Below are 18196 nucleotides of genomic sequence, written 5' to 3'. Positions count from 1 at the left end.
TAAATTTGGTAACAAACTACAGTTGGTTATAATCTCTTACAACTATTTCATGAGTCATATTTCATAAAGAGAACTACTATTTTTTTTTCAGGGAAGCTAGATAGCTGGATACTATTGGTACAAATAAACTTAATTTAAAAAAAACTGTGTACTTTGAAGGCAAATGCTTACATAATTCACTGAATCTCTGAATCTAGAGCATTAGTAGATGCATTTAAAGAGCAAATCTCATAGTCTTTCAAATAAAAAAAAATTCGCAGAGAGATTTCTTGCCAAAAATGGATTTCCCCAAATATCAGGCTAAAGCTTGAGGCCTGGTTCAAAAACATTGCTTCCCGGGGCCGGGAGTTTGGCCTAGTGGTAAGAGTGCTTGCCTAGCATGCACGAAAACCCGGGTTTGATTCCTCGGTACCACGTACATAGAAAAAAAGCCGGAAGTGGTACTGAAGCTCAAGTGGTAGAGAGCTAGCCTTGAGAAAGTCCAAGGACAGTGCTCAGGCCCTGATTGCTTCCCATATCAGCAAAGAGGGCAAATGCCAACAGCACATGTGTAATGATGGGACGCTATTTATATTGCCCTATACATTTAATCTAGTGTTTTATGAACAAACAAAGGGCTGCAATTGCTTAAGGCAAAACTAAACAGTGGAATCTTATTTAAACAAAGGAGAAGTTTACACAGGCAAAGCTCTTTCAATTAAATTAGATTCCGAAGAATGCTGACTTAAAGGCACATAAGTTAATATCATGAACTTAGGCTGCTATTTTATAGTTTTATACCTATATTTTTTGGTTTGAGATGCGCCCAGAAAATAATTACACTGAAATTTCCAAGGTACATATCTTATAGACAGTAAAATATTTATGAAATATACAAATGGTAGACTGTCTGAAATTTTAAAGCTTTGTTAATACAATTAATTTGTCTACAAAATACTACTAGTTAGGACTACTGAGAAAGACAATTTTAAGCTTTCTAGTTTACAAAAAGTAAACTGATTTCAAAATATGGCTACAGCGTAGGTGTCAGTGGCTCACACTTGTAATTCTAGTTGCTACAGGAGGCTGACATCTGAGGACTGCAGTTGGAAGCCAGCACAGACAGGGAAGTCCATGAGACTCTTGTCTTCACTTACCCACAGAATTAACAGGAATAGAGATGTGGCTACAGACATAGAGTGCTAGCCTTGAGCACAAAAGCACAGAGACAGCACCCAGGCCTTGAGTTCAAGCCCCAAGAATAGCATACCCACATAAAATATACAAATAGATGATTTTTTAAAAATAAATAGTACAGGGAAATGGATCAAAGCTTTTGGATTTTAGAATTAGTGAGGCAGAATGGTAAAAATGGTCTTTAGTATCCAATGTTACACATATTGAAATAATATAGTGTATCTATGTATATGTATATATACGAACATATAATATATGAATGTCTGTGTGAATGTACATGTTTATAAATTTGGGGAAATACACTTATGTACTTTCTTGAAAAGCAGAATAAACATGTTTTCTTTGAAGTATGTAAGGCAAGTAGATTATAATGAAATAATGAATGCTACTCTGACAAAATAAAGTAGTCGTAAGTCACAACTCTTGAAACTGCTAAGGGAAAAGAAAAATGAATAATTATACTTACTGTATTCTTATGATTATGTTAGAACTTATAATGTGGAGTGACCATGGAAGTTGACTTTTGATTTTACATTATAACTTGCGTGGAAATAAATTCCATACCAAGAGCTCACATAGTAAAGAGCTGGATAGATGAACCATATGTTTCTAACTTTGAAGTTTCCATCGAGAAGTTAAAAGATTTCATAAAATTTATGAGAGTTCTCCATAATTTTTCATTGTATGATCCAGATGTGAAAATGTAAAAAGTTCATTCAATGTAAGTGCTTACATGCAGTGAATGAACGACTATATCATAAACTGAGTAGTATTACTTATTTTGATGTACAGAAAAGGCAGATAGAGAGATCAAGAGTCTGGAAGGATAAGATGTTTTGCAAACCGAGTGCTGTTTATGCACTTCCTGTTTGACCTTTCCTTGTGCTCTCATTCTTTGGGCCCATTGCTATTGCAATGCAGTATTGTAAATAGCTCTTTATTTTCTCTGGTCACTATTTTATATTCTTACCAAGCTCTACTAAATAGGTACATCTAGGATTTAAGTTCTGGGGAGTTAACATGTACGCTAGTATTTGCTGAGGAAGTTCAGGAAAAAGTGGAAGGCATGCAGAATTTCCATGGGGCTGTAAATTAGAATTGCCAATTTTATGGGGAGGTAGATGGAAATAAATGGGAATTCGAGAGTATTTCCTGTCAAGACAGATTTTTTTTTTTTAAAGCAAATACAGCCTTCCCCTAGTATTTGATATGGGCTGGTTCCAGGTACTAAGTAGATGTCCAAATTCATGGGTTCTCAAGTCTTTCATATAAAGTGATACCATGCTTGTATATAACTGATGCATGTATTTCATCCACAGGTATACACATACCAACAAGCATCGCTGGACACAGCAAGTGCTCAGGATGCAGAGTGCACTATCACACTACCAACACTTCATTATTTTCCCCATAATATCACTCAAACTCTAAGGAAAGAAAGTGGGGCAGATGGAGAGTTTCTCCACATCCATACATGAGCAGGACTTTAAAAATTTGGTTTAAAAAATTTTTTTTGAGCGGAGAGTTGATCCCAGGGCATAAACTCTGCCTGGGCACTGTCCCTGAGCTCTTTTGCAAAGTGGTAGTGCTAGTCCTCTACCACTTTGAATCACAGCTCCACTTCTGGTTTTCTGGTAACTAATTGGAGATAAAAGTCTCAGAGACTTTCCTGCCTGGACTGGCTTTGAACCATGATCTTTAGATCTCAGCCTTTCAAGTAGCTAGGTTTACAGGTATGAGCTACGAGTATCTGGAGAAATTTCTTTTGATGCTTAAGAATTTATTTTTATTTTTTTTATATTTTGTCAAAACCACATGTCTATAAATAAGGAAGGCTTATTGTATTTTAAGTTCCTATAGGTTACTTATAATATCTAATAAAGTCTAAATGTTAGAAAACAGTTGTTTTGTTTTGCTGTTGAAGGAATAATGATAAGAAACAAAAGGTCAAACACATTTAATACAGATGTAATTTTGTTCTCGGATTTTTTTTCCTTAATATATATGTGTGTATATATATATATATTTTTTTTTTTCTTTGCCAGTCTTAGGCTTGAGCTCAGGGCCTGAGCACTGTCCTTGGACTTCTCAAGGTTAGAGCTCTACCACTTGAGCTTCAGCACCATTTCCGGCTTTTTTCTATGTATGTGGTACTGAGGAATCGAACCCGGGTCTTCATGCATGCTAGTCAAGCACTCTACCACTAGGCCAAACTCCCAGCCCCTCCTTAATATATTTTATTGTAATTAATACAAGGGTTACATTATATTTACCAGATAAAAGGTGTATTACTTCACAAACATTGCTATCCCTTCTCATGTTTTTGTCCCCATTTCCTTCCCATCATCCCCTCCCCTCATCTTGTTTTCCCCCCTTCCCTATCCTATTTCAAGTAAACAAATAAATGTATATACAATATACCATATAATAAGGTAAGATACTGCAACAATATGAGCTAACCAAGGGACAACTAAGAGATGAGAAATAACATAGTACATTAAGAACAACAATCACACATTATATGGCTCTCTAATGTTCCTACTCAATGCCTTTACCTTCCTTCTTTTTCTATATATTTTTATTGTAATTAATAGAAAGGTTACATTATATTTGCCAGATAGAAGGTACATTACTTCACAACATTGCTACCCTTTCTCATGTTTTTGTCCCTGTTTCCGTCTCCCCATCCCATCCCCTCCCCTCATCTTGTTTTCCCCCTTCCCTGTCCTATTCAAATAAACAAATAAACATATATACAATATATCAATATGTATACAATATATCAGATAACAAGGTAAGATACTGTAACAATATGAGACAACCAAGGGGTAACAAAAGAGATTTTTTTTTCTTTGACGGTTTAATTGGATATGAAACAAGTGAGAATGGACAGCTGCTAAAAAGTTGGTGGTTAATCCGAGATCAGAATCTCATGGACTATCCTGCTCCAAGCTGACTTGAACTACAATCCTGAGATCTCAGCCTCCTGAGTGGCTAGGATTACAGGCATGGACCAGGGGCACCTGACTTTGATTAATCTTTAAAGCTTTTGTCTATTGTGTATCTTAATTTTTTTAAGCAATAAAATACCAGTAGTCTAATAATATATTCATACATACACACATTATACACACATGTATGAATATATGCTTCCATAGTTTGCTTTCTATCAATGATAATATCCTTGAGGTCAAGCATCTAGAAGACATAAAATGAGCTATGCAATGCAGAGATGAGATTCTTCTGGGGGATGAGGACTTGTGCTGATGACAGCAAAACTGACCGGCAAGGCCTTAGAAAAGCGATTTCTACTAGTCACTGAAGATTTTGCTTGGTCAACAAAGAGAAAGAAGTATGAGAGATGGATAGTCTTCATATGGACAATTTCAATAATCTATGCACTTTAGAAGTGACATCTCTTGCTGTGAAAAAGAACTGTGAAAGAGTACAAAAATGTTCCTAGGCAGAATTAAAGTGACTGAAAAAATACAGCAGTTCTTGAGTTTCAATAATATTTCATAGTAGAAACAATTAGTTCTGATCTGCAATCATTTCCAGCAATGAAGAGCCATGTGGGTATGAAAGCAGAGAATTAAGACTTGATAGTAACTCAAGGAAGTAAAAGAGATTTTAGGTTCTATGGCACAATCGATGAAATGGCCAATGGATTTAATGCAAGTTAGGATGTTAAGTGAATTCATAAAGAGACTAAACTTGGTTCAACTTGGACCTGAAAGTGGGGAAAAGATCTTAGATCTTGAGTCAAGAGGAGAGGGAAAGATGGTGTGCCAGTGCAGCCACAAGAATGATCATGGAAGTTGTGAAAACAGTTTGGATGTAACAGGTAGAGATGGAATTTGGGATGAATGTGGTTATGATGTTTATAAGGCATCTGTTGAAACCACTATGATAGAGCCAAAGACTACCAGGAAGGTAGGGATAAGGACACAGAGTTTAGAAGGTGGTTGAAAAAGGAATCTTATAGACAATGAAGGTAAAACAACATGAATAGAGGAAGAAGGAACTTGAAAAGGATGTGGTTGAAGAAGAGATCTGAGGAGGCTGATTTTGGGGGAACTAAGAATCAGTGAAATAGTTTCAGAAGTAATGGTGAACAAATATGGTGTGTCTGCCTTATCTGGGTGAGAGAACAGTAAGGAGAGAAGGAAGAAGGAAGGACAGGTAAAGGCAAGAGGAAGAGACAAAAATCATGCCCCATACTGTAGAGCTCATTTATGATGAGAATAAAGAGTTAGAACTTTGAAAATGAACAGTCTCCAGAAGCAAATTCAGCTTAAAAGTGGGGCTACTGAAGCCATGTGCTTCATTACTTAAATATTCTTCATGTCCTTAACATTTCTTTTGAATCTATTTCAAGAATTCCCCTAAGCTTATCAGGCTTGGTCTTAACATTTAAATTCAACGACAGCTTCAGAGTCATATAAAGGATAGATTTAACCAAATCTACTAATATTTTTCTTCTTATCCTTTACGATTGCAGATTATACTTTAAACAGCTAGCATTTTAAGCTTGACAATCTTTCCCATTCTATTTATATTTTCTATCAAGTAATGTGAATCTCATGCAATTATTGTGAAAAGACCTAAACAGTGAGTTATATAGCTAACATCAGACTATGGAAAATTCTCCTATACATATGTGGAATGATAAAAACATTTGTATAGTGGTACACAGATTATAAAACATTTTCTCAGGTATCTTTCATTTAATCCTTGATACCAACATGTCAGTTTTACCCACTTTTTACACATAGGGGAACTGAAGATCACAGAAGTTCAGTAACTATGTAGTTATACAGGTAGAAAAGTGATGGTGTTAAGGATTAATTCTGGATTTCCAATTCCATATATGCGATGACTGTGTTATACTGACTCTGCTGACTAGCATATACCTCATCTTGCTACAAATCACTAAATCATACAAAGAATTATGAAAGTAGCTGGAAAATAAAATCTAATTTTAAGGACATTATTAAAATATTTCTGTTATTAGTTTTCTTGATCCTGGCCATTCTAACTGGAGTGAGGTGGAATCTTAGAGTTGTTTTGATTTGCATTTCTTTTATGACCAGAGATGTTGAACATTTCTTCATGTGTCTATAGGCCATTTTTGTTTCTTCTTCAGAGAAGACTCTCTTTAAGTCTTTGGCCCATCTTTTAATGGGATGGTTGTTACTTTGGAGATTAGTTTTGGATTGATTCAATTTTTGGAGCTGTTGATATTTTAGATATGAGGTCTCTGTCCGTTGTATGGTTGGTGAAGATCTTTGCCCACTCTGTAGGCTTCCTGATTAGTTTACTAGCTATGTCCTTTGCCATACAAAAGCTCTGCAGTTTAATGCAGTCCCACTTATCCAGCCTTTCTCTGATTTGTTGTGATTCTTGGTCCTTATTAAGAAAGTTTCGACTGTGGCTAGGAGGGATCACTACTGCACTGTTGGTGGGAGTGCAAACTCGTTCAACCACTATGGAAAGCAGTATGGCAGTTCCTCAAAAGACTAAACATAGAGCTCCCCTATGACCCAGCAATTTCACTACTTGGCATTTACCCAATTATCCAGAAATAAGGACATACTAAATCCACTAGCACAACAATGTTCATTGCAGCACTATTTACCATAGCAAAGATTTGGAACCAACCCAGATGTCCCTCAGTTGATGAGTAGATCAACAAGATGTGGTATTTGTACACAATGGAATTCTATGCTGCTGTCAGAAAGAATGACATCGTCCCATTTGTTAGGAAATGGAAAAACTTAGAAAAAATCATATTAAGTGAAGTAAGCCAGACTCAAGGGAACTTAGGCTCAATGGTTTCCCTCATTTGTCATAATAAGTAGAAACCTTGGGCTCTCCTAGCAGAGATTTGCAATAGAGCAAAACCTTGATACAAAAGGCCATATAGTAGGACACTAGGATATAGAAACATAAGCCATATAATGAATGATTGTTATTCTTAAGGTACTATGTTATCTCTCCTCTCTTTTGCTGTCCCTTGGTTATCTCACATTGTTACAGTATCTCACTTTGTTACCTGATATATCAGATATATTTATATTTGGTTATTTGAAATTGTATAGGGAAGGGGGGAAAACAAGATGAGGGGTGGGAGTCGGGGGGAGGGAAATGGGTACCAAGACATGTGAAAGGGTATCAATGTATGGGAATTAATGCACCATCTATCTGGCAAATATCATGTAATCCATCTATTTATTTATTTATTTATTTATTGTAATTAGTAAAAGGGTTACATGATATTTGCCAGATAGAAGGTGCATTAATTCACATACATTGATACCCTTTCACATGTCTTGGTACCCATTTCCCTCCCCCTCCCACATCCCCCACCGGTCTTGGTTTTCCCCCCTTCCCTATCAAATTTCAAATATCCAAATACAAATAAATTCAATATATCAGATAACAAAGTGAGATACTATAACAATATGAGATAACCAAGGGACAGCAAAGGAGATGAGAGACAACATAGTACATGAAGGACAACAATCATTCATTATATGGCTTTTGTTTCAATATCCTGGAGGTCCTTTCAATTAGCTTCACATTATATGGCCTTATGTATCAAGATTTTGCTCTATTGCAGATCTCTGCTAGTAGAACCCAAGGTTTCTACTGATTATGACAAATGAGGGAAACCATTGAGCCTAAGTTCCCTTGAGTCTGGCTTACTTCACTTAATGATTTTTTCTAAGTCTTTCCATTTCCTAACAAATGGGGTGATGTCATTCTTTCTGACAGCAGCATAGAATTCCATTCTGTACAAATACCACAACTTGTTGATCCACTCATCAACTGAGGGACATCTAGGTTGGTTCCATATCTTTGCTATGGTGAATAGTGCTGCAATGAACATTGTTGTGCTAGTGGATTTAGTATGCCCTTGTTTCTGGATGGTTGGGTAAATGCCAAGTAGTGGAATTGCTGGGTCATAGGGGAGTTCTATGCTTAGCCTTTTGAGGCACTGCCACACTGCTTTCCATAGTGGTTGAACGAGTTTGCACTCCCACCAACAGTGTAGTAGTGATCCCTCCTGGCCACATCCCCTCCAGCAGCTGTTATTATTCGTTTTCCTGATCCTGGCCATTCTAACTGGAGTGAGGTGGAATCTTAGAGTTGTTTTGATTTGCATTTCTTTTATGACCAGAGATGTTGAGCATTTCTTCATGTGTCTATAGGCCATTTTTGTTTCTTCTTCAGAGAAGACTCTCTTTAAGTCTTTGGCCCATTTTTTAATGGGATGGTTGTTACTTTGGAGGTTAGTTTTGGAGTGATTCAATTTTTTGAGTTGTTGATATATTTTAGATATGAGGCCTTTGTCCATTGTTTGGTTGGTGAAGATTTTCTCCCACTCTGTAGGCTTCCTAATTAATTTACTAGCTATGTCCTTTGCCATACAAAAGCTCTGCAGTTTAATGCAATCCCACTTATCCAGCCTTTCTCTGATTTGTTGTGATTCTTGGTCCTTATTAAGAAAGTTTCGACCTGTGCCAAGGAGGCCTAGTGTATCTCCTATTCCTTCCTGTAAAGTTTTCAGTGTGTCAGCTTTTACCTCCAGGTCTTTGATCCATTTGGAGTTAATTCTAGTGCAAGGTGACAAAGAAGGATCCAACTTTAGTTTTCTGCAGGTGCTTAACCAGTTCTGCCAGCACAACTTATTGAAGAGGCTATCTTTCTTCCATTCTTTTTTTTTGGCTCCCTTGTCAAAGATTAGGTGGCCATGGTCTGTGGTTTAATATCTGGGTCCTCAGTTCTATTCCATTGGTCTTCAGGCCTGTTCCTGTGCCAGTACCAAGCTGTTTTGAGAATTATAGCTCTGTAATAGAGTCTAAAGTTTGGAATTGAAATTCCTCCAGTGCTGTTCTTTCTGCTAAGAAGTGTTTTTGCTATACGGGGTCTTTTATTATTCCATATGAAATTTTGGATTGCCTGTTTTATTTCTTTAAAGAATGACATTGGGATATTGATGGGTATTGCATTGATTTTGTAGATATCTCTTGGCAAAATTGTCATTTTCACAATGTCGATTCTTCCAAGCCAGGAGCATGGGAGGATTTTTCCATTTCCTTAGTTCTGCTTTAATTTCCTTTTTTAGGGTTTTAAAGTTTTCATCAAAAAGGTCCTTTACATTCTTAGTTAAGCTAATTCCTAGGTACTTTATTTTCTTTGAGGCTATTGTGAAAGGAGTTTCTTTCCTGATTATTGCCTCATTCCTCTCACTGTTGGTGTAAAGGAAGGCAGTTGATTTTTGAGGGTTGATTTTATAGCCTGCTACTCTTCCAAAGTTTTGAATCAGCTCAAGGAGCTTGGGAGTAGAGTCTATAGGATTCTTTAAATACAGAATCATATCATCTGCAAAGAGGGATAGTTTTATTTCCTCTTTCCCTACATGGATCCCCTTTATGCTTGCTTCTTGCCTTATTGCACTGGCTAGGAATTCTAGTACTATGTTAAAGAGTAGTGGAGAGAGTGGGCATCCTTGTCTCGTTCCTGATTTTAGAGGGAATGGCTTTAGATTTTCACCATTAAGTGTAATATTAGCAGTGGGTTTCTCATACACAGCCTTTATTAGATTGAGGAATGTTCCATGGATTTCTAGTTTTTCCAGAGCTTTTAGTAACCCATCTATTAATTACAATAAAAATATATGAAAAAATAAAATATTCCTCCTAAAATCTAAACTTGGAGTTTAAAAATTCTGTGAGCAAGGTGAAGTGGCTCTCACACCTGTAATCCTAGATACTCAGGAGGCTGAGATCTGAGGATCGTGGTTCAAAGCCAGCCTGGGCACTAAAGACTATGAGATTCATCTCCAATTAAGCATTGGAAAACTGGAAGTGGCACTGAAGCTCAAGGGGTAGGGCTGAAGCCTTGAGCTGAAAAGCTCAGGGATAGCGCCCAAGCCCAGAGTTCAAGACCTATGACAAAAAAAAAAAGAAGTATTAGGATTTCATTAATCTATCAACTGAATTGTGAAAGGAAGGTCACAAAAATATAATATACTAGAGAAAAAATCAAAAACAAGAAAAAACTCATAAGCAAAGAAGTCCAGAGACACCAAGACTAAAGTTAACTGATGTAGTATTCAGAATAAGATTCTTCAACAAAAAAAGAAAAGCACTTACAGATAGAGGAACACCAAACAAATATAGACTTTGGTTAATAATATATGTATCAGTTCCAGTTTATCAATTATATCAAACATATCTTATTAATATATAAGATGTAAATACTAATAGAAAAGCAGTTTCATCATGTAAATAAACACTGTACTCTCTCTCTGAAACCTTCCTGGAAATCTAAACTATTCTAAAATTAAAAGTTTATTTAAAAAACTACCAAAAAAAAACTATCAAAATTTAAACTAGGAAGCTTGTTAAAACATTACTTGTAAGACATCTGTTAGAAAATGCACTATTTAGTTCAAGAGCTCCCAGAAGTTTTGCTATGATGGGAAGCTCTGAAAAAATGCTTTCTTGACAAGCCACTCTCCTTCAGAGGTTCAGGTCAGTTGCAAGTAATGATACAATATTTTATCAATAATTAAAATGCTGTAAGTACATTTCTAAGAATCTTTTTTCAATAGCAACAGTTGTTCATAGCAACTTTCTCCTGAACTTTTACCCCCAGAAGGTTAGCATTCAGGAAGCTCAGCTGCTGTCTAACAAACTTAATTAATCAAAAAGTCATTTCCGAGCTGTAACTATGAGTAAAAGTGCTTCAAGTGTGCTAGCAAGCCTACAAGTTAATCAAAATGCTAATGCAGTACAAATTAAAGTTGTGATTAACATTTCACAGTAGCTGCTTAAGTGAATTGATCACACAAATGGGTTAAGCATTACTCATTTCCTATAGACCCAACCGGGAAAAGGGTTGTTATGTGGGCCTGAGAAGAGGAGCCGGGGGTAGAAGGATCCTTCGTAATACCATCATATCATCAATAAACCATCACCAAATTGTCATACAAAAGCTTACAGGTAAAGTCACCCAGGAGGAAACTTCCTTCTAAATTGTATTATAGTCCTTGAGGGGAGAATGCTTGTAAATCCACTAGAGTAAGTAAAGGTATTTAATATCACAAAACCCACACATTTGTGTTAGTTTTGGACAGGCTAAATTTTGTGTCAGCTTTGCCATTTCCCTTTGAGGTGTGGTAGTTTATTGGGTGGAGTTAAATTATAACTTTGGGCATGCAGGACTATGACAATGCTCCATACCATGGATCTTTGCAACTGGAAGAAAACATTATTTAGGATCATGTTCACTTAGAATTATTTGTTTTAAATAAAATTTCATCAGGCTTCTATGGCAAGATAGACGCTCCTGACAATCTGGCCAGGAAACAAACGAAATTATAAAGAAAGACTTCACTCTGTTCTCCATGCATGTAAGAAAGCCCATGGATGTTCGCAATAAATGGATTATAATATGTTGTGAGTCAATCCAGATTTAGCAAGAAAAAAAATCTTTAAAATAATGTGGAAACACACACAGACACAAATACTTAAGACATATATGCAATAAATCTACCTTTTCACTCATTTCCTGTGAAGGAGCTAGAGTGGAAAAGGTGAAATAATTAATTATTGCTGATTCTAGGGCTGGAACTCAGGGCCTGGACATTGTCCTAACCGAGCTTTTATGTTCAAGGCTAGCAATCTACTTCTTGAGCCATATAGCTCTACTGCTGACATTTTGGTAGTTACTTGGAGCTAAGTCTCACAAAGTTTTGTGCCCATGCTGGCTTTGAACCATGATCCATCCTCTGCAGGTGTCAGCCTCCTGAGTAGTTACAATTACAGGCCTGGCCCACTGGTGCCTGGGAACTGTCAGAAACCTTATAGCTATAAATGAGTTTCCAGCATATTCTACATGATATAGACACTCATGGTATTAACAGTCCTTCAGATATATCTATAAAATGGACATATCACTTTCCTTTATAATCAAAATGTTTCGAAGAAGCTTCAAAATGTTTTGAAGATATACCCTACTGCGGTGTATCTACTACTTAAAGCCAATCTTTTCATTTGTTCTAATTATAAGCACTTGCAATTTGAAAGTAGTCTAATAAGAATGATATACAGAATCTTATGTGATATTTGTTATATCAAAATGGTTTTTATTTTTATTTATCTATTTACTTATTTCCTGTAGACCCAAGTGGGAAAAGGGTGTTATGTGTGCCTGAGAAGAGGAGCTGTGGGTAGAAGGATCCTTCGTAATAGCACCATACCATTAAGGATTTGACCAACTACTTCTTTCACTAATATCAGCAATACCTGGATTATTTTCAATGCTAACTGTATTTGATTCTACAACTTCTTAACCCATTCCTCCAAATGACCTCTTGGTCAATACACAGCCAACTTACTGGGCTGGCGCTTAGTGCACATGTATGTAAACACTCCTCACAGGTCACCCTGGCATTGCCCCATGGCGATTCTATCTCCTGGGATTATCTATGTGTAGTAGTGCTTCTATATGGGCTGCAGCAAATGTGAGTTACTTGTCATAATCCTACATGGGAGGTGGAGGTAGAAGGAGTGCAGGATGATGCTGGCTTCGAGAAAAAAGTGAAAGCTAAAGCTGAAAACCAACCTAAAGGAAAAACAGCCAGGAGGTGTGGTAAGCTAGCTCAAGTGGTAGAAGTTATGCTTAACACACCTAAGATCCAATGCTAATCTCAACAACAACTGGAATGTTATAGTAAAGTATTTTGGTTACATGACATGTAAAATACATTTCATTTCTTTTTTTTAAGTGTATTTATTGTAAAGATGATGAGCATGGGGGAAGATTTACAATCACATAAGTAAGGTAATGAGTGCATTTCCTTTTTCTCAGGACCTGAGCGCAGTTCTTGGGCTTTCTCAAGGCTAAAGCTCTATCACTTGAGCCCACTGCATCATTTCTGGCTTTTTTCTATGTATGTGATTCCGAGGAATCAAACCCGGGTCTTCATGCATGCTAGGCAAGCACTCTACCACTAGGCCAAACTCCCAGCCACTACATTTCATTTCTTATACAGTTATTTTTTGGCTATTGATAAATGAGAAAGTCTATTAGACAGAATTGGGACATGTAGCTTATATAATCTTTTATGTGAAAAAGAAAGGCCTTTATATTGAATGCAAAAATCCATGAAATGAATGAAAAGTTAACATAGTTTCTTAAAGGTGTTTCTTTTAAATATTGGTTCACCTAGAATAGTTTGAATATTCTCAAAGCAGCTGTCAAGTTAACCTTGGCCTACTTCAGTAGGGAAATGGAAACATGTAATTTATCCATACCATCCATACCATCGTTCGCCTTGTTATGCAGAAAATAGATCTTTACATCCATCTTCAGTGGTCAAGAGGAGACGCTACCACCTTTTGAGTAATAGATAGTTCCTTTGGAGATAGGTGAACACTGAGTTGTCTACTGTTAACAGGAGTTTGAAATTTTTCAAGAAAGATTAGTATGAGGAGGCATGAGCCTGCATGCGCGCGCTCTCTCTCTCTCTCTCTCTCTCTCTCTCTCTCTCTCTCTCTCTCTCTCTCACTCATACACACACACACACACACACACACACACACACACACACACTCAAATGGCAGATGAATAATAAAGAATTTACCCAGGGGACTTTAATGGTGGTGTGTTAGCTATTAAAAAACCTAACCACTTAAATTAAGCAGAGAAGATAAAACTTAAAAAGGAAGAGGAATATCAAACATATATATGTGTTTACTAGTAAAATCTATGCAGAAGTTACTGTCGTGTATATGATTTTTTATGATAAAGGTTCTCTTATAATTATGACAACATCTTTCTTCTATGATTGTATCAACTGTTATTTTCAATTTCAGGTTTTTTTTTTTGCCAGTCTTAGGCTTAAGCTCAGGGCCTGAGGATTGTCCTTGGATTTTTCTCAAGGCTAGAACTCTACCACTTGAGCCTCAGCTTTTTCTGGCGTTTTCTAAGTATGTGGCACCAAGGAATCAAACCCAGGTCTTCGTGCATGCTAGGCAAGCACTCTACCACTAGGCCAAACTCCCGGCCCTCAATTTCAGTTTTAAGGGAGAATATGATGAAGCAAGTTGTTAATTTCTGGGTCTGTGTAGTATAATATAAAAACTTGAGAAAGATCATAAGCAGTCACTACCAAAACGGCAAACAGCACAACTCTGGATGCTGCAGAGAGATGTAATTAAAGCAGTTACAAATATTCAATCATATTAACAAGTCCCTCTTAGAAATTGGTTAAAGTAATTATAGGCAGACTGTTGAAAGGGGAATCAGAGTAATTAAATGGAGGTGATTTAGTATACATTGAAAACAATCAATTAAAAATATTCATAACCTAGAAGGAATTCTTGGTATAGAAGAAAAACAATGTAGAAATTTCTGTGATTTTACAATAACTTTGCACCAGATCTTGAGGCTATAAGTTTATCTTTGAAGAATAAAATATACTTTCATGATATATCTAGCCTATTCATTGAAGGCAGCTTTTGATTTGCTTATGATTTTGGTACGGTTTATTTAAAAGTCATCTGTAAAATTGAAGAGATTAATAATTGCACTATGACAGCAAGCAAGTCAGTACAATGCAAAGCAATCATAACAGAAAGTGGCATAAAGAAAATCCTCAGTGGATTGCAGTTCAAAGCCAGCCCAGGAATTAAAGAACTTGAGACTTTTATCTCCAATTAACCACAGGAAAGTGGGAAAACTGGAAGTGGGACTGTGGCTCAAGGGTAGGATGGTAGCCTGGGGCTGAAGAGCTCAGGGACAGTGCCCAGGCCCCGAGTTCAAGCCCCATTACCCATTAAAAAAAAAAAAGTCCTCAGTGAGTGCTTATCACCATTACTACAGTTAAGATGGTCTGCCTAATGGGGAACTACTAACAGTTATATTTGATGGGTAGTAGGGGGTACAGGGATGCAGTGCAGTCTTCCAAATATTCTGGTAAAATTTGGTACTCATACATAGTGAATCCAATTTAAATTAGGAAGGATATATTTCCACCCATGTTTATTATAGGAATGATGGAAATAAAAAATCATAATACTAGCAATTATTTTGGATAAATATCAACAATGCATGCTGAAAATAAAATAGGAGAATATGATGAGAAACAGGATATTCATATAACCTAAAAGTATCTCTACAAAACAGATACTAATTAGTAGTATTTAAAAATACCAAGAAAGACAAGGATCCTAAGGAGACACAACAATTAAAGATCCAGGAACAAAAAAAGAGTATTAGTGGAATAAAATTCAGATAAAATCTGAGTTAGGTAGATAAACTAGTTGTCAGAACTAAGGTAATCAGTTATTATACTGAGGTAAGTAGTTAACATTAGAAGAATATGGATCAAAAATAAGACAAATCTAGTTGCAGCACTTTATAAAACTAAAGTCTGAAATTATTTCAGAATAAAAGATTGACTTGAAAACAAGTCTTAAAAATTTAATAAATACGAAAAGCCCTCATGATTATGAAGGCAAATTCATAATCACTTCCAGTGTGTGATAGCATACACCTGAAGTCTCAGCACCAGAGAGGTAGAGATAGGAGGATCACAAGCTTAAGGCTAGACTGAGGGGCATTTTAAGATTCAGTCCCCAAACAATAAAGGTTGGGGATGTAGCTAGTGGCAGAGCATAAACTACCATATATACAGGTTCTGGGTTTGCTGCACCACAAGGAGGTAATTACCCAGGGTGATTTACTTTTTAGGATGTTGTTTTTACAAATTATTTATAATAAAGTGTACTATTATATAATTAAGGTACACTATTCTCTAAATATTACTAAAGTATAAATAATATTTAGTAAACTATAAATCATCCCAAGAAAATACATATAAAATGATCTATTAGAGATAAAAATAACTTGACTCTTTTCCTCAAATGGTAAACTTAAAAACAGATTGCTTTGAAAATTTCTTTTTTAATAGCATTATTGGTAGACTGCAGAAAAACAAGACATCAGTGAGTATGCATTACATTTTTTACATGATATATATGTTAGATTAGAAAGTAAAACCAACATATGTGCAAGTAGAAAAATTTCCTCTTGCACCTTCTATCCAATCCTTTCTTAAGGAGGAAAAGTTACATGAAGCACAAACGAGTATCAAAAGCCTCAGCTAAAACTTTAACCTTGGTTTACAAAGTGTGACTAATAAGGAATGCTAACTCATCATCCTGGAGAAATAAACCATATGTTAGTCATAAACATGTGTCAGAGAGCTTGTGCTTACTGTATTTGGAAATACTGCCATTTTAAGATGGCATTTTTATTTTTGACAATAAAAATATTAAAGGCTCATGTAAAATGTTCACGAACGTTAGAAAAGCATAACGAAGAAAAATTTAAAAGAGCACTCCAAATCTTGCTACCCAGAGATAGCTACTGTTAAATCCCTCTATATCTTTTCTCAGGGTTATCTTTATCTAGATTGTATCTGTTATACAACTGCAGCATTCTGCAGTGCTCTACCGCCTGCAAGTACTTCAAGCTATTTTCAAGCCTTTAATTTTACAAAGGACATCATATATCTTTGTAGACATATCTTCACAGATTTTCCCCTATCTTTAGGCAACACCTGAAATCTTTTGAAGTTTTAAAAAAGTGTTTTTCATTATAGGAATATCCAAAACAGGTACAATATAGAGTTAAAGTCCTTTGGCATACTTCCTTCTCTAAAATCTTCTCCTCCCAGTAAACAGCACTGGGGAAAAAAAAGCTCTGGAATCACTCATCCATTCAGTAGATTATCTAGAATTCAATCATTTCTCATTAGTCTCATCTTCAATTGGATTGCTTATCAGTAGTTCTTATTTAGATCTTAAGGCAGGAAACTTCATTGATACAGGTTCAGTTCCACAATACAAGCAACCTTCAAGAAATACCATTTGTCAAGTTTTTATCTTGAATCAAAGAGCAAGATTCACAATTATTTGAAAAAGGACTTAGGTAAATAAGTCTAATTTTTATTAAGATGGTTATTGAAGTAACTTAGAAAATGTCAACTATACCATGTTTTTTTTTCACTAATTTTTTTTGTTACTTGGAAAACATATCGGTGAAACAATAGATACCTGACTTTTACTATGGAAAATGCTGATTGGTAGAATCGTCATCACTGTTAGTGAACCAATGGCTTCCTTCTCACTCCAAGTAAACATTACAATACTTACCATGGTCCACAAACTCTCTAAGCAATGACACCACTTTCTCTGATATCCCTCCTCTCTTACTCTTTCCATATTTGATTTTCCTTGAATACACCTAGTAATTTCTTTCACATGAGAGCTGTGGCAATTGTTATTCATAGTGTTTAGAATATCCCTCTTTCAAAACTCCCTTCACTTAACTTTTTTCTTAAATAATATCAGCTAGCTCTTAATGACATGAAAAATCTTTTTCTGTATCTTTGTTTCACTGTGCTTTATTATATTTAGGTTACATCAGTTACTATCTCCCTTTGACATCCCCCACACTCTTTTTTTTAGAGAAATCTAATTTTTTTGAGACAAGTCTAACCCAGGCTATTCTTAAACTCACAGTCCTCCTATCTACTAATCCCAGTGTTGGGATTATAGGTATGTTGCCAACAAGTCCCACTTGCATTGAATTTTGACAGTATTCTTTGTCTTGAGAGGAAGTCTATAGTAGCAGAAGCTCTTGACTGTTCAATGCTCAATTTATAGAAAGGTATTTTGCTTTCAGTACATTTTAGTTAAATGGGCCACTGAAATTGGCATATTAAATGTATCTGTATTTGCTTTTTTGCTTTTAGAAATTCTTCATTTAATACATTTTTCTCAACAGTGCTAAAATAATGTAAAAAATACGAGTTTATTTTACCATTTAAGAAAAAAGGGTAGGGCTGGGAGTTTGGCCTAATGGTAGAGTGCTTGCCTAGCATGCACGAAGACCTGGGTTTGGTTCCTTGGTACCACATACATAGTGGCTCAAGTGG

General features: G+C 35.9%; 1 protein-coding gene across 3 annotated transcripts in view; it reads right to left on the bottom strand.

Annotated features, from left to right (window-relative positions):
• The window catches only part of Ascc3 (activating signal cointegrator 1 complex subunit 3), a 246784-nt gene that overhangs the window by 10316 nt on the left and 218272 nt on the right, over positions 1-18196 (bottom strand). The window lies entirely within an intron of this gene.

This window comes from Megascapheus bottae, chromosome 8 (assembly GCF_031878675.1).
Source record: "Megascapheus bottae isolate mThoBot1 chromosome 8, mThoBot2.hap1, whole genome shotgun sequence".
Taxonomy (NCBI): domain Eukaryota; kingdom Metazoa; phylum Chordata; class Mammalia; order Rodentia; family Geomyidae; genus Megascapheus; species Megascapheus bottae.
Note: the sequence above shows the minus strand (reverse complement) of the source record. Positions and strands in the feature narration are given on the sequence as shown.